Source organism: Oryctolagus cuniculus, chromosome 4 (assembly GCF_964237555.1).
Source record: "Oryctolagus cuniculus chromosome 4, mOryCun1.1, whole genome shotgun sequence".
Lineage (NCBI taxonomy): Eukaryota > Metazoa > Chordata > Mammalia > Lagomorpha > Leporidae > Oryctolagus > Oryctolagus cuniculus.
In genome coordinates, this window is record NC_091435.1 from 57600687 (window position 1) to 57622125 (window position 21439).

General features: G+C 36.6%; 1 long non-coding RNA gene across 1 annotated transcript in view; it reads left to right on the forward strand.

Moving 5' to 3' along the window:
- Positions 1 to 21439, forward strand: part of LOC127482953 (uncharacterized) — a 109870-nt gene that overhangs the window by 47127 nt on the left and 41304 nt on the right. The window contains exon 3 of the long non-coding RNA XR_011388346.1: positions 4480 to 4590. This is a non-coding gene — a long non-coding RNA (uncharacterized lncRNA). The remainder of the gene's footprint in view (positions 1 to 4479; positions 4591 to 21439) is intronic.

The following is a 21439-nucleotide window of genomic DNA, read 5'->3' on the forward strand; positions in this document are numbered from 1 at the left end:
ATTGCTGAAGGAACAGTGCGTCATTGAAAAAATCAAAATGTAAATTAAAAAAAACGTGGAATTGAATAACAATGACAATGAAACATATCAAAACTTATGGGATATATTAAAAGCAGTGTTAAGAGGGAAGTTTATAACAATCAGTAGCTATTTCAAGAAATTGGAAGGCATAAAATAAGTTGTCTGACAATGCATCTCAAGGACCTAAAATTAGTAGGAGGGTAGAAATAATTATAATTAGAGAAGAAATAAATAAAATTGAAACAAAAATACAAAATAACAGTGAAATGAAAAGCAGGTTGTTTGAAGAACCAAACAAAATTAATACACCATTGGACCAAGTAACCAAGAAAAAGAGGGAGGAGACCCAAATTAATAAAATCAGAGAAGAAAAGGAGATGTAACAACAGATACCACAGAAATGAAAGGAATCCTCACAAGTTACTACAAATATCTAAATGCAAACAAACTGGAAAATCTGGATGACATGGATAGATCTATGGACACAGGAAATTTAGCCCAGTTATATCATGAAGACACTGAAAACCTAAACAGACCAATCACCAAGACAGAAATTGAATCAATAATAAAGATCCTCTCAACAAAGAGCCGAGAAGTGGATGGCTTTACAGCTGAATTCTATCAGACTTTTAAAGAACTGATTCTAATTCTTCCCAGCTATTCAAAACGACTGTAAGTTAAGGAACCCTCCCAAACTCATTCTATGAGGCTAGCATCACCTTGATTTCAAAACTAGAAATTGAAACAACAGAGAAAGAGAGCTATAGAACAATATCCCTATTAACATAGATGCAAAAATCCTCAACAAAATACAAAGTAATTGAATTCCAAAACACATTAACACATCAGAAAGATCATTCACTTCAACCAAGTTGAGTGTTTTCATGGTATGCACAGATGGTTCAATATATGCAATCAAACAATGTAATATACCACATTAATAAATTGAAAAATAAAAACCATATGATTATCTTAATAGATTCAGATAAATCACAATTTATAATACAGCATCATTTCATGATGAAAAACTTAAGAAAACTGGGTATAGAAGGAATATTCTCTAACACAGTCAAGGCAACATATGCAAATCCACATCTAGCATCATACTGAATTGGGAAAAGTTGGAAGTATTTCCACTAAGATCCCAAATCAACAAGGATCCTCACATTCACCATTGATATTTAATATTTTTCTGGAAGTTTTAGTCAGAGCCTTTAGGCAAGCAAAATAAATCTAAGAGACACAAATTTGAAAGGAGCAAGTCAAAATATCCCTAATTGTAGATGACATGATTCTGTGTATAGGGAAACAAAAGACTCCACTAAGAGCCTATTAGAACTCATAAAAGAGTTTCATGAAGTTCATAAAATCAGCGCACAAAAATCAATGAACTTTGTGTACACAGACAATGCTATGACTGAGAATGAAATTGTGAGATCAGTCCCACTTACAATAGCTACTAAAAATTGAAATACCTTGGATAAATTTAACCAAGGATGAAAAAAATCTCTTCAGTGAAAAATACAAAACGTTAAAGAAGGAAATAGAAGTTACAAAAATGTTGAAAAAATCTCCCATTTGTGAATTGGAAGAATTAGTATCATCAAAATGTCCAAACTACCAAAAGGAATGCACAGATTCCTTGAGATCCTAAACCGAACCCCAAGGGCATTCTTCTCAGATATAGATAAAAAAAAGCAATGCTAAAATTCATGTGGAAGCAGAGATCCCAATTAGCTAGAGCAATCTTAAACAACAAAAACAAAGCTGTTGGCATCATAATACCAGATTCAAGACATACTACAGGAGAGTTATAATTAAAACAGCATGGTACTGGCACAAAAATAGACCAATGGAACAGAACAGAAACCCAGAAGGTAATTGACACATCTATAATGTACTAATCTTTGATAAAAGAGGTAAAATCAATCCCTGGAGAAAGGACAGTGTCTTCAACAAATTCTTCTGGAAAAACTGGATCTATGTGTGCAACAATATGAAACAGACCTCATCTGCATTACATCTTATACAGAAATCATCTCAAGGTAGATCAACAATCTAAATGTATGACCTGATACCATCAAATTGCTAGAGGAAAATGTAGAAGAAACTATGCAAAGATTTCTTGGAGAACATCCCAGAAGCACAGTCAATAAAAGCAAAAATAAACAAATAGGATTACATCAATCTGAGAAGCTTCCACAATACAAAGGAAATACTCAGCAAGTGAAGAGGCCACCAACAGAATGGCAGAAAATACTTGCAAACTATGAAATTGGTAAAGGATTAATATCCAGAATCTAAAAAGATCTCAGGAAACATAACAACAAATAATCCAGTTAACAAATGAGGAAAGGACTTGAAAGGACATTTTTCAAAGGATGGAACAAAATGATCAAGAGACACATGGGTTAAAGCCCCAGCCTGAAGCGCCAGCACCCCATATGGGCGCCGGTTCTAGTCCTTGCTGCTTCTCTTCCAATCCAGCTCTCTGCTGTGGCCTGGGAAAGTAGTAGAAGATGGCCCAGTTCCTGGGGTCCCTGCACCCACGTGGGAGACCCAGAAGCTGCTCCTGGCTCCTGGCTTCAGTGCAGCTCCGGCCGTTGCGGCCATCTGGCGAGTGAACCAGGATATCTTCATCACTAGAGTATCAAGATTCATTCAAGCTATATTGAATTATTTAAAAAGAGCATGAATATATTAATATATGAATATAGGTGAAAAGATGAATATCATAAAATAAAATAATCGAATTGTCTGAATTTGGTGAAGTCAGAACTAGGTCTCTATACAGATGCATAAGACAAATTGAAAAAATTTAGGCTTCAGTGGTATTTGGAAATAACCCAAATTATAATTTTAGCTATCAATACATATAAAGTTCTGGGTCCTACTGAGAATTTGGAAGTTAGAATCAACATATTTCCTAAAAGAGGAGTAAAGGAATAAAGAAAAAGGCTATAAAAAATGGAAAGTCTTGCAGTACTGTTCTGATAATTTGTAGTCACTGCCAGAAATAAGCTGCATAAGGTGAGGTGAGTGTCAGAAGGGGCTGTAGCTAATTTTTTAAAAATAGTGGTACTGGAAGCATTGATGAGATCCATAAAGATGTTTTATTTTACACCAGGTGACAAAGATCAAACTACAGGATACATTTGGTAATGCACACTATTCTGGCCAAACCTCAAGTGGGAGACCTAATCTCCTTTCATGTATGTAATGCAGCGAAGAATATCAATTTGTTTTAATTTGCTCCTTAAGATTGGTTATTAAGAAAACATGCTGCTGATAAAATGCATATAACCTTAATTTGCATTTTAAATAATATGTAGTGACAAACACTCCATATTTAGTCTTGCTTTTGGAATCTAAAAAGATGCCATGGAGTAAAGATTTTTTAAAAAGCATTTCTTTGTGATGTGCAACATAATCCCATTATTATATAATGTTATATCCCTTATCTTGGTTTCATAAATATCTAAAGTTTCTCACAAATCTTAGGTAATAATAAATAAAACAAAATTTTAAATAAAAACTAAAATGGGGAAAAATAACCACAATAATACAAACAATATTGTGCACCGATTGTGGTTAAATCTCAAAATGACTCATCCTTTTAATGGTCACTACGAAATAAAATACAACAGATTTTTGATCATAAGATTAAAAATTTAAATATGTGTTTACTCTTTAATTGCACAATTTTTCATAAGAGGACATCAAATAAGAGACATTATAATTTATATCTAAACTTAGCATGTATTTGTACATTTGTATATAATTATATAAAGAAAATTCTTTCAGAAGAATGTTACAAAATAAATCAGTACAAAGATGCTCTGATCTCAGATAACATAACTTAATCCAAGGAAATAAGTTAGGTTATCTTAATAGGACAAGATAAACTGCCTATCACCATACTGATACAATTATAAATATATGTGTGTATATATATATATATCTCACATATACTTACATGCATTTCCCCACGTAGTATCCTCTTAATGAACTGTAGTCTACAAAATTTAGAGAATCATTGCCCATCATGTGTTCATTAAATTATTTCAAGTCTGCACTACCACCTAGAGTAATATCCTTTGGTATCTGTTACTACTGTTATGAACAATGTCAGAAATGAGAGCTTTTTTATTTTGTGGTATTTAAAATATTTTATTTATAATTATTTATTCAGATAATTTATATAATTTCCCCCTAAAGTGTTCTCTTTTACCATTTGCTGTATTCCTGGAAAGTCTGAACTGTTGAAGAGATGAATTTGTTACAGTGAAAGCCATTGATGATGTCTTATTAACCAGTATTTGCAGAAGTGTTTTATAATCACATTGCCTCCATTAATGAGATTCATCAACTCCATTTCTTCATAAATTATTCAAGTATCTATATAAATCAACAAAATCATGCAATTTTTATGATGTAAACTATTTTCTTCCAACCCAGAGTTCATACTTGCTACATGGAAGATGCTGAGACCTTAATTCATCTATAAATTTGGACATAAAATTAAATGACAACAGCAGAGTTGGAAGATAGCTGCTCTTCACTTACAAGGTAACCAGCTCTGCTGAGGTCATCACAGGTATTCAAGCAAGACAGAGATTCTGTTACCAGAGAAGGGAGTGATTTTTTCTGTGCTTACTTGTACTCTGTTACTATTTAAGCTGAAAGAACAAACCTTGGATTTAATTTCCTTTTTTTCCTAAAGATTTATTTATTTATTTATATGAAAGACAAAGCATCAGACACAGGGATACACACACACACACACACACACACACACACAGAGAGAGAGAAATCTTTCTTTTGATTCACTCCGTAATTGGCTGCAACAGCTAGGGCTGAGCCAGGTCAAAGCTGGATGCCAGGAACTCCATACTGACTTTTTACATAGAGAGCAGAGGCCCAAGCACTTGGGAAATCTGTTGTTGTGTTTCCTGATGCATCAGTAGGAAGCTGGATCAGAAGTGGAGCAGTCAGTAACCGATCTGGTACTCTGATATAGGATTCTGTTAACACAAGCAGCAGTTTAACCTGCTGTACCACAATGCCTACCCTTTCTTTTTAAAATATGTATATGTATATATTTAAAATATATATGTATATGTAAAAATATATATGTATATATAATATATATATGGGCCCTGCACCCCATGGGAGACCAGGATAAGTACCTGGCTCCTGCCATCAGATCAGCGCGGTGCGCCGGCCGCAGCCATTGGAGGGTGAACCAACAGCAAAGGAAGACCTTTCTCTCTGTCTCTCTCTCTCACTGTCAACTCTGCCTGTCAAAAAAATATATGTGTATATATATATATATATATATCTCCAGTGCCATCAGAATAGCCAGCCTATTCCACGTTACTTGTGTTACTCAATCTTATCCAATCTGTCACAGTAGCCAACTGGTCTCCCAAAGGTAGCCTTCAATTGGCATTTCATCCTAGGGTATCAGAAGACAATAATTTATGAAACCATTTGGTACTCCTCTGGATATTACCGGTATCAGTTATTTAAACCTTCAAAACTAACTAAGTCGGATAAACCAATCCCAAATTTTCATCAGTGAGAATCAGTTTTCTGCAACCTAATTAGCAAATGTTCTCTCAGGCAAAGTTATAGGTATTTTAAACAGAGAGAAGTTTAATTCACAGAAATAGGGTGTCAGATATTATTAGAAGCACTTGAGTATAACAGTTAAAATCAAATCACTAAGGCTTTGATTTAAAGACCAAAGCATTTTAGTTGCAATCAAGAAGTCAGGAAGCTGCTGCTGCTGTTCTTTGTTGGGAAGAAAGAGCAGAAAGTGCTTTAAGAAAAAAATATCAACCATGCCAGGTAAGGCTGAAAGGTTGAGTAAAACTAATCCCTCCCATGCTCCATTCTGTATCACAAGAGCTAAATGTCCTTTTCTTAAATTTCAAAATTACCTTTCACTCATGACACTGATAACTACATACCGAATATGGAGTTTACTTCCTACAAACACTCATGTCTTGTCTTGGGAAATATGTTTAAAAGTATTACCCAATTTTAGCTGGAGTATTTGCCTTTTTGCTATTGAATTGCCTGAATTCCTTACATATTCTGAGTATTAATCTCTTGTCAGATATACAGGTTGCAGATACTTCCTTGCATTGTCTGAGTTGTCTCTTAATTCTTCATTTTCCTTTGCTTTACAGAAGCTGCTAGTTTGATATATAATATCATTTGTCTCTATTTGCTATTGTTTCTTGTGCTTTTGGATTTTTAGAAAAGATGTAACACCTAAGAATAATTGTGTGTTAATTAAAGAACATTAAGGAATGTTAAATGTCTCAAATGACAAATGTATTTACCTTGATTGGACATTATACAATGCATACATATATTAAACCATAGTATCCATAAATAAGTACAAGTTTATGTCAAGATAGTAAATGAAAAAACATTTATGTCTATTAGAAATTTTTATTAACAACAGCTGTAGAAGTATGACTCCTATTTCATATCTGCCTTTCAAATGTTGCATGGCTGCATCTCAGTGGGAGAAAAAAATTGCATCCAGTACCTTACCCATGCAAGCATCTGAAAAGGACTTTTAGCCCTTGCAGTATAGCATGGAAGGCATTTATTTCTCCTAGCTTTTTCAGTTGCAGTTGACGTAGTTGATTTTTTTGTTAAAGTACTTTTTGTTTTCTTTCCAGGTAATAATCTTTATCTGTTTTGTCTCTTCATATATTTCTGATTTTTCTGAGTTTCCATTTCTGGATGATATGATAAAGGAAAATTGGAATAGAAGGTAAGTAATGATACATTACTTTAGATGTGATTCCAGGGACGATTTATTTGAATCGATGCCTTATATTTTTTTCAACTTTTATTTAATAAATTTCTAAAGTACATCTTTTGGATTATAGCAGCTTTTCCCTCCATAACCTCCCTCCCACCAGCAACCATCCCATCTCCCACTCCCTCTCCCATCCCATTCTTCATCAAGATTTCTTTTCTTTTTTTTTTTTTTTTTTTTTTTTTTTGAGAGGCAGAGTGGACAATGAGAGAGAGAGACAGAGAGAAAGGTCTTCCTTTACCGTTGGTTCACCCTCCAATGGCCGACGCTGCCAGCACGCCGCGCTGATCTGAAGGCAGGAGCCAGGTACTTATGTTGGTCTCCCATGTTGTGCAGGTCCCAAGCACTTGGGCCATCCTCCACTGCACTCCCTGGCCACAGCAGAGAGCTGGCCTGGAAGAGGGGCAACCGGGACAGAATCCGGCGCCCCGACCGGGACTAGAGCCGGGTGTGCCAGCGCTGCAAGGCGAAGGATTAGCCTAGTGAGCCGTGGCACCAACCAAGATTCATTTTCAATTATCTTTATATACAGAAGTTCAACTTAGTATATATGCACCCACACAGACACACAAAGTATATAGTACTGTTTGAGTAGTAGTTTTACCATTAATTCGATAGTACAACACATTAAGGACAGAGATCCTACATGGAGAGCAGGTGCCCAGTGACTCCTGTTGTTGATTTAACAATTGATACTCTTATTTATGACATCAGTAATCGCCCGAGGCTCTTGTCATGAGCTGCCAAGGCTATGGAAGCCTCTTGAGTTCACAAACTCCGAGAATATAGGCCTTTTAAATGGGGACTAGAAGTGTTTTGTGTGTATCCAAATATGTGTTAGGTTTTAGTAGCAGCAACTTTTTTTTTTTTCTTTTGCTTTTTTCCTTTTTCCCTTTTTTGTAGAGATCATCTGCTATAGGTGCTGTAGCATCACATGATGAAATACCTTGGCATTCATATGTAACTTCTTGAAAAGAAATAAATAATAGAATTGCCTGACTAAGAACTAACTTAATAAGTCATATAAAAATAAATACTTAAAAGAGAGAATTTAACTCATTTAATTTATCAAGATTGAGATTTATCAGAAAATAATGGTAGAATGGCTATGGAAAATGTAATCATAAGCAATTATGTGGCTATGATGATGGGTCATAAAATTTAGGTTGTATAACAATAGAGTTCATGGATAGTTACAAAGTATTAGACTCAATTTATTTGTGACATTGATAAGTGAAAGAATTGTGAGGGTGTCTAAGAAAATGGGAAGACTATAAAGAATGCTCTAATGTGGAAATTTGGTATCAGGGTTTAATGTCATGTTCATTTCTTGTTATTTCAACGTTCAGGATGTGGTCATACAAATGAATGGCTGAAGAAATGCAAAGGAGAAACAAAATCACCAACTATGAGATCAATAAACTGTCAAAGGGATTTCTGGAGAACGATTTGAAAGACATTCAGTTAACCTATTTCAATTATAAATATTTTTGGGGCCTGCGCTGTGGCTCACTTGATTAATCCTCTGCCTGTGGCGCTGGCATCCCATATGGGCACCGGTTTCTAGTCCCGGTTGCTCCTCTTCCAGTCCAGCTCTCTGCTGTGGCCCAAAAGGGCAGTGGACGATGGCCCAAGTGTTTGGGCTCCTGCACCCACATGGGAGACCAGGAGGAAGCACCTGGCTCCTGGCTTCGGATCGGCACAGCGCTGGCCATAGCAGTCATTTGGGGAGTGAACCAATGGAAGGAAGGCCTTTCTCTCTGCCTCTCTCTCTCACTGTCTATAACTCTACCTGTCAAATAAAAAAAAATTATAAATATTCTTTCCTTGTTAGTAGATGAAGACAGAAGAACATAAAATCCATATTGAAACTCTGTTGACTACCTTCTACAGAATTACTTTTGATGCAGTAAAGATGGTGTTCATATAAAACCATGACTGTTCAATTTCTGATCTTAGTTCAATAACTTACCAGGGTTTTTTTTTTCAGGGTTTTAAAATAATTATTTAATTTATCTGTAAGGCAGGAAGACAGAGGGGGAAGAAATAAAGGAGGGGTGGAGAGAGAGAGAGAGAGGGAGAGAGAGAGAGAGATTCTCATTCACGCTCCAACTGACAGTAACAGCCAGGGCTGTGTCAAACCAGGAGCCAAGATTACAATCCAGGTCCTCCACACAGGTGGGAGGGACCCAACTAGTTAAGACATCATATGCTTCTTCTCATGAAGTGCATAAGTAGGAAGCTGGAATGTGAGGCAGAGCTGACTAGAACTGAAGAAATCTGACATGGATATAGGGGTCCCAGGTGGTTTTTAACTGCTATGTCAACTATTCACCCCACTAACTGATTACTTGGCAATCTTCTCTCTCTTTAATGCTCCCTACCCCCCTGCCCCGATATAATTGGGATAGTGAAGATTATCTAAAGACAATGAATTTAAATGTCTTGGTAATTAAAGCTGTTATTACTGTGTAATGCCATGGTTTATAACTTGATTCAGTAATCTGCTACTAAATTCACCATAGAGACAGAAGTGAGGGCAAAGTCCCCTTGGGATTTATCATTGTTGATGTAAGCTCCTGCCTTTCCACCTACACATAAAATCAAAATAAACAATAAAAATCGAAAATGAATCTTGATGTGAATGGAATGGGAGAGGGAGCAGGAGATGGGAGGGTTGCAGGTGGGAGGGAAGTTATGGGGGGAAAAAAGCCATTGTAATACATAAACTGTACTTTGGAAATTTATATCTACTAAATAAAAGTTAAAAAAAATAAAAACAAAACAAACTGAAAGAACATATCAGATTGAAATGCCAGGAAAAATTTTCTTGCACTGAGAAACCATTTATATTCTTTTCTAATACTCTGTGAACCATATTAGTGTATGCTCAATCTCTTTTAGCTTTAGTGCTTTGGTAATTGAAATCAAAATTGTGGATTGACTTCAGTTTGAGAAAGGACCCTGTGAATATCATATATACATTCTGTTCTCTCCTTAACCTTTCGATTTCATTTAGAATTAACATTTATTCATATTTATTTTTTGACAGGCAGAGTGGACAGTGGGAAAGAGAGACAGAGAGAAAGGTCTTCCTTTTGCCGTTGGTTCACCCTCCAATGGCCGCCGTGGCCGGCGCGCTGTGGCCAGCGCGCTGTGGCCAGCGCACAGCGCTGATCCGATGGCAGGAGCCAGGTGCTTCTCCTGGTCTCCCATGGGGTGCAGGGCCCAAGCACTTGGGCCATCCTCCACTGCACTCCCTGGCCACAGCAGAGAGCTGGTCTGGAAGAGGGGCAACCGGGACAGAATCCGGCGCCCCGACTGGGACTAGAATCCGGTGTGCCGGCACCGCAAGGCGGAGGATTAGCCTAGTGAGCCGTGGCGCCGGCCCACATTTATTCATTTTTATTGCAAGCACTTCACAAGTTTTCTCTATGTTTATGTGTATGGAATCACTATCCTGTATTTTGAAACCATAAACTGTTGAAGAAAAATGAAGGGCCAGAAGAATATTTTCCTTTTCTTTTGTAATAGTCAAGGGTTTTCTATTTAGGATTAGTATGAAAAGTTATTCTTTTTTTATACTTGAGCCAGTTTTATCTCCTCAGCTTTGTACGTGGTAGAGGTTCACATACACCTCTTCCTGTATGCCTCATTTTGATTTAATGGGTTCAATGTTCTCTTTTCTCAGTTTTGTCTAATATTTCTTTACATTGCCTTTACAAGGATCTAATTAATGTTTTAGGGCTGTTTTTCCAATTATGTTGCTATAGATATTTTATTGGGAAATTGAGGTTAAATAATAATATGATATACCATTTCTTGCAGATATTTTATTTATGTTCTATTTTATTTCCTGCAAGGAGAGCTTACTGAATTGTGACTGAGTTATCATATTAAGTAGAACAACTGGGAACATCTTTGAGACAGTGCTCAGTTTAAATGTTTCTTACTTTCCATATCATCAAATGATTTCATCTTTGACCTGTAATTTGACATTCTAAGTACAGGATGTTCTATATCTTAGTATCAAGTATGATTAAGTCAATTGGGTTTCATCCAACTCTAGCTTATTTTGACACTGGGAGACATCAAAGTACATCACTGACTTTAACCACAACATAAGTAAGTTTAGGAAGGCAAATACACAAGAAGCAAATGACAAAAATGCAGATGCTATCAGTCCTGACAACAGCTTTATTACGTGTCACAAATCATAAACTGTTTTGCTCAAATTCTTCTCCTTAGACAGATTTATATTCTACTGTATAAGACAGTTGTACTCCAACTGTACTGACAGCTATAAATTATTGAAAGAGAAAGAAAATAAGAAAGCAGGCTTAAAGAGTAACTGTTATGTGCATGGTATCACCCAAGTTCAGAAGAAAAGTGTTTTTCATAGTGTGTTTTTTGATATAGCAACCTCTCCAAATTTCTACATGACAGAAAACTACAAACAGATGACTCTTGGCATTAAGTAACTTTTAGGAAGAGTTCATGGGCTTAGAAGATGTATCTCAATTTCAAGTTCTTAACTCATTTGCCTAGTTTTCTAAAATATGCCTACTTTTATTCTCCACTGCACTTCTATACAACATCTGTTTTGTTTAGGCTGATACCCTTTAATGCACTTATTGAAATTGCATACAAAGTCTTTTATCTATACAATATTCCCTTGGATGTGTATATCCATAGCCTGCAGTTTATTACCACCTTACTCTTTTCAAATGTTTTTTCTCTTTCAGGGAAAAATCACCTGATGTTCTTTAATCTAATTATATGATATCATTTAAAGTTTTTATCTATTTATTTTTTTACTTAGTAAATATAAATTTTTAATGTACAGTTAATGGATTACAATAGCTTCCCCCCATAATTTCCCTCCCACTCACACCCCTCCCATCTCCAGCTCCCTCTTCCATTCCATTCACATCAAGATTCATTTTCAATTATCTTTATATACAGAATATCAGTTCAGTATATATTAAGTAGAGATTTCAACATTTTGCACCCACACAGAAACACAAAGTGCAAAATGCTTTCCAGTACTAGTTATAGCATTACTTCACATTGGACAACAAACTAGGGACAGATCCCACATGAGAAGTAAGTACACAGTGACTCCTGTTGTTGACTTAACAATTTGACACTCTTGTTTATGGTGTCAGGAATCTCCCTAGGCTCTAGTCATGAGTTGCCAAGGCTATGGAAGCCTTTTGAGTTCACCGACTTCAATCTTATTCCGACAGGGTCATAGTCAAAGTGGAAGTTCTCTCCTCCCTTCAGAGAAAGGTACCTCCTTCTTTGATGGCCCCGTTCTTTCCACTGGGATCTCTCTCGCAGAGATCTTCTATTTAGGTTTTTTTGTTTGTTTGTTTGTTTTTTTTTTTTTTTTTTTTTTGGCTAGAGTGTCTTGACTTTCCATGCCTAAAATATTCTCATGGGCTCTTCAGCCAGATATGAATGCCTAAGGGCTGATTCTGAGGCCAGAGTACTATTTAGGACATCTTTGATTCTATGAGTCTACTGTGTATCCCGCTTCCCATGATGGATCGTTCTCTCCCTTTTTGATTCTATCAGCTAGTATTAGCAGACACTAGACTTTTTTGTGTGATCCCTTTGACTCTTAGACCTATCAGTGTGATCAACTGTGAACTGAAATTGATCACTTGGACTAGTGAAATGGCATTGGTACATGCCACCTTGATGGGATTGTATTGGGATCCCCTGGCATGATTCTAACTCCACCTTTTGGGGCAAGTCTGATTGAGCATGTCCCAAATTGTACATCTCCTCCCTCTCTTATTCCCACTCTTATATTTAAAAGGGATCACTTTTCAGTTAAAATTTAAACACCTAAGAATAATTGTGTGTTAATCACAGAGTTCAACGAATAGTACTAGAACAAAACAAAGAGAAAATCCTAAAATGGATAAAGTATTACATTGTACATCAACAGTCAGGACAAGAGCTGATCAAGTCACTGTTTCTCATAGTGTCCCTTTCACTTCAACAGTTTCCCCTTTGGTGCTCAGTTAGTTGTTGCCAATCAGGGAGAACATATGATATTTGTCCCTTGGGGACTGGCTTAATTCACTCAGCAACATGTTTTCCAGACTCCTGCATCTTGTTTCAAATGACCGGATTTCATTGTTTTTGACTGCTGTATAGTATTCAATAGAGTACATGTCCCATCATTTCTTTATCCAGTCTACTGTTGATGGGCATTTGGGTTGGTTCCAGGTCTTAGCTATTGTGAACTGAGCTGCAATAAACATTAATGTGCAGACAGCTTCAGGTTTGTGAGGAATCTGCAGACTGACTTCCATAGTGGCTTAACTAGTTTGCATTCCCACCAACAGTGGGGTAGTATCCCTTTTTCCCCACATCCTCTCCAGCATCTCTTGTTGGTAGATTTCTGAATGTAAGCCATTCTCACCAGGTTGAGGTGAAACCTCATTGTGGTTTTGATTTGCATTTCCCTGATTGCTAGTGATCTTGAACATTTTTTTCATGTGTCTGTTGGCCCTTTGGATTTCCTCTCTTGAAAAATGTCTATTGAGGTCCTTGGCCCATCTCTTGAGTGGGTTGTTTGTTTTGATCTTGTGGAGTTTCTTGATTTCTTTGTAGATTCTGGTTATCAACCCATTATCAGTTGCATAGTTTGCAAATATATTTTCCCATTCTGTTGGTTGCCTCTTCACTTACTGACTGTTTCTTTTGCAGTACAGAAACTTCTCAATTTGATGCAATCCCAAATGTTAATTTTGGCTTTGACTGCCTGTGCTTCTGGGGTATTTTCCAAGAAGTCTTTGCCAGTACCTATATCTTGCAGAGTTTCTCCAATGCTCTCTAATAATGTGATGGTGTCGGGTCATAGATTTAAGTCTTTAATCCATGTTGAGTGAATTTTTGTGTAAGGTGAAAAGTAGGGGTCTTGCTTCATGGTTCTGCACGTGGAAATCCAATTTTCCCAGCATCATTTGTTGAATAGAGTGTCCTTACTCCAGGGATTGGTTTTGGATCCTGGATCAAATTTAAGTTGGCTTTAGATGTTTGGATTGATTTCTGGTGTGTCTATTCTGTTCCATTGGTCTATCCATCTGTTTCTGTACCAGTACCATGCTGTATTGATTACATCTGCCCTGTAGTATGTCCTGAAATCTGGTATTGTGATGCCTCCGGCTTTGTTTTTGTTGTACAAGATTGCTTTAGCTATTCGAGGTCTCCTGTGTCTCCATATGAATTTCAGCATCATTTTTTCCAGGTCTGAGAAGAATGTCTTTGGTATTTTGATTGCTATTGCATTGAATCTGTGAATTGCTTTTGGGAGAATGGACACTTTGATGATATTGATTCTTCCAATCCATGATCATGGAAGATTTTTCCATTTTTTGGTATCCTCTTCTATTTCTTTCTTTAAGGTTTTGTAATTCTCATCGTAGAGATCCTTAACGTCCTTGATTAACTTTATTCCAAGGTATTTGATTGATTTTGTAGCTATTGTGAATGTGATTTATCTTAGAAGTTCTTCCTCAGCCATGGCATTGCCTGTGTATACAAAGGCTGTTGATTTTTGTGCATTGATTTTATACCCTGCTACTTTGCCAAACTTTCTATGAGTTCCAATAGTCTCTTAGTAGAGTTCTTTGGGTCCCCTAAATAAAGAATCATGTCATCTGCAAAGAGGGATAGTTTGAGTTCTTCCTTCCCAATTTGTATCCCTTTAATTTCTTTTTCTTGCCTAATAGCTCTGGCTAGAACTTCCAGAACTATATTGAATAGCAGTAGTGAGAATGGGCATCCCTGTCTGATACCAGATCTCAGTGCAAATGCTTCCAGCTTTTCCCCATTCAATAGGATGTTGTCTGTGGGTTTTTCATAGATTTCTTTGATTGTATTGAGGAATGTTCCTTCCAAACCCAGTTTGCTTAGAGTTTTCATCATGAAAGGGTGTTGTATTTTATCAAATGCTTTCTCGGCGTCTATTGAGAGAATCATATGGTTTTTCTTCTGCAGTCTGTTAATGTGGTGTATCACATTGATTGTTTTGTGCACATTAAACCATCCCTGCATACCAGGGATAAATCCCACTTGGTCTGGGTGGATGATCTTTCTGATGTGTTGTTGCATTCTATTGGCCAGAATTTTATTGAGGATTTTTGCATCTATGTTCATCAGGGATATTGGTCTGTAATTCTCTTTCAATGCTGCATCTTTTTCCGGCTTAGGAATTAAGGTGATACTGGCTTCTTAGAAAGAATTTGGGAGAATTCCCTCTTTTTGGATTGTTCTGAATAGTTTGAGAAGAATTGGAGTTAGTTCTTCTTTAAATGTCTGGTAGAATTCAGCAGTGAATCCATCTGGTCCCGGGCTTTTCTTTGTTGGGAGGGCCTTTATTACTGTTTCAATTTCTGTCTCAGTTACAGGTCTGTTTAGGTTTTCTATGTCTTCCTTGTTCAATTCAGGTAGGTTGCATTTGTCCAGGAATCTATCCATTTCTGATAGGTTTCCCTGTTTGCTGGCATACAAGTCCTTGTAGTAATTTCTGATGATTCTTTTTATTTCTGTGGTGTCTGTTGTTACGTTTCCTTTTTCATCTCTGATTTTATTGATTTGGGTCTTTTCTCTTCCTTTTTTAGTTAGTTGGGCCAATGGGGTGTCAATTTTGTTTATTTTTTCAAAAAACCAGCTCCTTGTTTGGCTGATTTTTTTGTAATTTTTTTGATTCAATCCTGTTGATTTATTCTCTGATTTTAATTATTTCTCTTCTCCTACTAGATTTGGGTCTGGTTTGCTGTAGATTTTCTAGATCCTTGAGGTGAATTGAAAGCTCATCTATTTGGTGCCTTTCCAATTTCTTGATGTAGGCACCTATTGATATAAACATTCCTCTTAACAATGATTTTGCTGTATTCCATAAGTTTTGGTATGTTGTGCTGTTATCCTCATTTACTTCCAGAAAGTTTTTGATTTCTCTTTTGATTTCTTCTATGACCCATTGTTCATTCAGGAGCATGTTGTTCAATCTCCATGTGTTTGCGAATGCTCTAGGGATTCCTGAGTTGCTAATTTCCAACTTCATTCCTTTATGGTCTGTGAAGCTGCTTGGTATGATTCTAATTCTTTTGAATTTGCTGAGACTTGCTTTATGGTCTAGTATGTGGTCAATCCTAGAGTAGGTTCCATGTACTGCTGAGAAGAATGTAAATGCTTTCTGTGTAGGATGAAAAGTTCTGTAGATATCTGTTAGATCCATTTGGGCTATAGTGTCCTTTAAATCTACTGTCTCCTTGTTGATCTTCTGTCCTGTTGATCTGTCTATTTCTGAGAGTGGAGTATTGACGTCCCCTAGTACTATTGTATTGGGGTCTAAGTGTCCCTTTAAGTCCCTCAACAAATCTTTTAGATAAACTGATGCCCTGTAGTTAGGTGCATATGCCTTGATAATTGTTATATCTTCCTGTTGAATTGATCTCTTAATCATTATATAGTGTCCCTCTTTGTCACTCTTAACAGTTTTTATGGTCAAGTTTATGTTGTCTGATATTAAGATGGCTACGCCTACTCTTTTTTCATTTCTGTTGGCATGGTATATCTTTTTCCAGCTTTTCACTTTCAGTCTGTATGCATCTTTGTTGGAAAGATGTGTTTCTTGTAAGCAGCAAATAGATGGCTTTTGTTCCTTAAGCCAATCAGCCAATTGGTGTCTTTTAACTGGAGAGTTCAGGCCATTAATTTTCAATGTGACTATTGATAAGTGGTAACTTTGCCCTGCCATTTGTCAAAGATAAGTTCTAATAGATGCTTTGAATTCCCTGTGATCTTTTGCTGTGAGGTTTCCTTCCTTTACCTTCTTTCATATTGATGACCGTGTTTCTGTGTTTCTGTGTGTAACACATCTTTAAGCATCTTTTGCAGGACTGGACCAGTGGCGACAAATTCTTTCAATTTCTGTTTGCTATGAAAAGTCTTTATTTAACCTTCATTCACAAATGATAGCTTTGCAGGATATAATATTCTGGGCTGGCAGTTTTTCTCTTTTAGTACCTGGGCTATATCTCGCCATTCCCTCCTAGCTTGTAGGGTTTCTGATGAGAAGTCTGCTGTGAGTCTGATTGGAGATCCTCTAAGAGTAATCTGGCGTTTCTCTCCTGCACATTTTAGGATCTTTTTTTTATGTTTCACTGTGGTGAGTTTCATTACAACGTGTCGTGGTGAGGATCTCTTTTGGTCATGTTTACTAGGGGTTCTATGAGCTTCCTGTACTAGGATGTCTTTGTCCTTCTCCAAACCTGGGAAATTTTCTGCTAATATCTCACTAAAAAGGCATTCTAATCCTTTCTCCCTCTCCATGTCTTCAGGAACTCCTAGAACCCGAATGTTGGTTTTTTTAATAGTATCCTGAAGATTCCTGACAATATGTTTTAGATTTCTACTTTCCTCTTCTTTTCTTTGGTTTGACTGTATCCTTTCCTGTTTTCTGTCTTCTAAGTCTGATATTCTCTCTTCTGCTTCACCCATTCTGCTTTTAAGGCTCTCTAATGTGTTTTTCATTTGATCTATTGAATTCTTCACTTCATTATGATTTCTCGTCACTATCACAGTTTCATGTTCTACTAGTTGTTTCATTTCATTTTGATTCCTCCTTAATATTTCATTTTCACGAGAAAGATTTTCTATCTTGTCCATTAAGGATTTCTGTAGTTCAAGAATTTTTTTTGAGAATTTCTTAATGTTCATATCAATTTTTTGAGATCCGCTTCTTACATTTCTTCTATCTCATCATCTTCCTATTCTTGAATTGGGGTGTCTTTTTCATTTGGTGGCATCATAGTGACTTCCTTGTTCTTATTACCTCAGTTTTTGCGTTTGTTGTTTGGCATATTGGAGATATTCTTTGGTTTTTTCAATATGCTGTTTTTTCTTGTTATACTGTGACTCTAGATTAAGTGGACTGTTTTTGATGGAGCCTTGGAGGCTTGAGATGGGTGTGGACTGAGAGCTCTGTTTGGTTCCTCAGGGTTAAAGGTGTGCCAAAGGTGACACTCCCAATTTAGGCGTGGTAAATCTCTCTCTCTTTCTTTCTTCTTCTTCTTCTTTTTTTTTTTTTTTTTTTTTTGATTCAAAAGGGAAGTAATTCTGCACATCTGAATGGAATAATTAGCAGGCAAATGATATACCCACAGGAGCCAGAGATTGGAAGCTTTTTTCCCAAAGGACCACACAGGGAATCTGTCCTGCCCTCAGTGTGGGCTCAAATTCTCCTGCAGTCTCCCACTGGGTTGCCAAGATTACCGAATTGTAGCATCTCTGAAGAGTACTCACATGAATTCTGTGAGTTCTCTCCTCCACCATCTCTTTTTTAACAGTCTCAGTTCAGTAGCACCACACATTCACTAGGTCCTAATCTCCTGTTAATTCACCCCCCACTCCAGAGTTAGGTTTTTCTGCTAGGCTCAGGGCCGGTGCAGACCTGAGGTCGCCCTGCTTATGATGTATGTCCAAGATGGCGCCTGCTCCTTGTCTTGCTTGCCTTTGAGAGGTGAGAGGAAAGAGAGAAACTCGTGTCCATATCGGTCACTTTTTTTTTTTCTTTCTTTCTTCTAGTTAGCCTGGTGAACTTCTTCCTTCTAGTCTCCTTTCTGCTTGCCTGCCGGTGTCTCTGGCTATTGAGGTTTGGCTCACCTTGCGTTCCAGCGCTGGTGTGTTGAGTCTGCTGCTGGTGTCCAGAACTGTGGGCTCCCATGCTCTCCACGCAGGTCCACTGTGAATCACTAGTTCCGGAAGAGTTTCCTCTGCTGTTTATTCCCATACTCTTCCTTGAACCTGGAGTATCTCCATTTTTATTAAACTGTTTCTTCCCGGACTATCAGTGTGCTCCCTTCTTATTCCTCCTACTTGCCGCTCCCCTAAAGTTATTTATTATGAAGTCCATTTCTCATCCACTCACCAAGCTTTCTGCAGCTTCTAGGTATCACAGTGAGTTTTCTTTTCTGGATTCCTATATTTTAGAAGTTGGCATCACAGAGACTGTTATTGGCACTTCAATGCTTTCCTTAAATCAAATAATAGCTTTTATTTCATTAATTAATTGTAAAATATTGACCAAAGGAATCATATCTAACAATTATGTCCTCTGTATACTCTATCATAGGACTTACAGGGAAATATACGTATTTGATTTGTTCCTTCTAATTCTCAAAATCCTACCTATTTCTCTCAGAGTAATTTTCTTAATATGGCTACTAGGACACTCAATAGCACGATGTTTAATTAGCTCTAATTTCAGTTTGCAATACCTCAAACCAAAATCCAAGAAGAAAACAGTCTGTAATTTCTCTTTTTCTTAATATCCTGGTGAAGTTTTCATGTTGGTAAACAAAACAAAAGTTTTGGTGTTGGTATACAAAACAAAATGTTTTTCTCTTTTTCTATTGCTTGGAAGTGATTGAGTAACATCTTGATAAAGAAGCTCTGGTCTGAGTAAAATTTTCTGATTATAAATAAAATATTTGACTTTACCCTCATTATCAGGGAAATTCATTTAAATTGTATTCAAGAATTGTCCATTCCACCTATTATTTTTTTCATGGGAAAGTTGCATCATGATAGTTTAATGTTATCATTGGAGTCAGTTCATCTACAGCACTGTCTTCTTTTGCATTCCTTATACCAAAATTTTGTACTTTTTCCATTTTTAAAATGAGTCTTCTGGTAGTTTGATTTTTTAAAAGAACCAGTTATTGGCTTTGTTGGTTCTTGTCTATTGTGTAACTTTTTGGGAAGTCATGAATTTATTCTTAAAAGTATCATTTTCTTTTTTAGTCATCAAGCTTAAATAAATTATATCTTACTTTCTTGAAGTTTATTTTGGTAATTTTTATCTCCTTTTTAATAGAAATTTTTAAAAATACATTTTATCTTTTAAAAAATTTAGCAAATGAAAATTGTACATATTTATGGAGTACTATGTGGTGTCTGTACATGTATACATTGTATAATGTCCTGTTAAGGTAAATATATTTATATTTTCAAACCTTTAGTACTCCTTTAAAGAGAAAATATCTCAAATCCTATCTTCTAGGATTTTCATTTTTTATTTTAAAAATAGATATATTTATTTGTTATAAGTCAGAAATAGAGAGAGAGAGAGAGAGAGAGAGAGAGAGACATCTTTCATCTACTTATTCACGCCCTAAATGGCTGAAACATCCAAGGCTTTGCCAAGATTCAGCCAGGAGCCAGGAACTTTTTCCAGGTCTTGCACATGGGTGCAGGGGCCCAAGGACTTGGACCATCTTCAGCTGCTTTCCCAGGTGCAATACCAGGAAACTGCATCAGAGAAAGGGCAGTCAGAACTTGAACCAGTGCCCATATGGGATGGCTACACTGTACACGGTGGCTTAACCCTCTCTGCCACATTGCAAGTCTATATAGTTTTTTTTTCTTTTAATAGTAAGCCACTTGTATTGCATATTCACTTTTTATTTTGATACACATTTTACTTAAAGACGAATTACAGGACCAATACCAGAAATTCATGAATACTCTTTATCCAGATGTATCAGTTACTTACATTCTGTTCCATTTGATTTCTAATTTTGTCTATGTCTACACAATTTTTTAAGAAATAAGTTGGAGACATCTTATCCCATTACCCTAAGTACTTGAGAGACAGAACAACAAAATGTAATTCTTGATCTTGAACCAATAAAAATATAGAGAAAACATGGAGGAGACAGTGCTGTGGCTTAGTGGGTAACTCAAGCATAAAATGTGGGCAATGGTTCAAATCTCAGCTGCTCCAGATGTTAAAAAATAAAGATAAAAATACTTTACATATGGATCAATTCTTTTAATTGGAGTACTCATTGCATTTTGTTTTACATAGTTACTGGTATTTTATGTTTAAATCTGTTCTCTCTCTGCTATATTCTTTTTCCCTTTATGCCTTCTTATCAATCATGTGACTTCATTGTAGTATTATTGTTCTATTTCCTCTCTTTTATGTTCTACATTTATTACTTGTGTTTTTTTTTTACACAATGAGCCAGACATCAGGGTCTTTATTTATTTATTTATTTATTTGACAGGTAGAGTTATAGACAATGAGAGAGAGAGAGAGAGAGAGAGAGAGAGACAGAGAGACAGAGAGAAAGATCTTGCTTCCATTGGTTCACTCCCCAAATGGCTGCTACTGCTGGCACTGTGCTGATCCGAAGTCAGGAGCCAGGTGCCTCTTCCTGGTCTCCCATGCATTTAGGGGCCCAAGCACTTGGGCCATCCTCCACTGCCCTCAGCAGAGAGCTGGGCTGGAAGAGGAGCAACTGGGACTAGAACCAGCATCCATATGGGATGCCTGCGATGCAGGTGGAGGATTAACCAAGTGAGCCACAGTGCCATCCCTATTTCTTGTGTTATGCATTCCTTTTCTTTTTGTGGTTACCCTAGTAATGACAACTTAGTTAATTAAATACTATGATAAAATAGTCCTTTTAATACTTCCTAGACAGTGCTAGGATTTTAGAATATCTAGCTTCATTATATCACTTTTGTTTTTTGTTTTTGTTT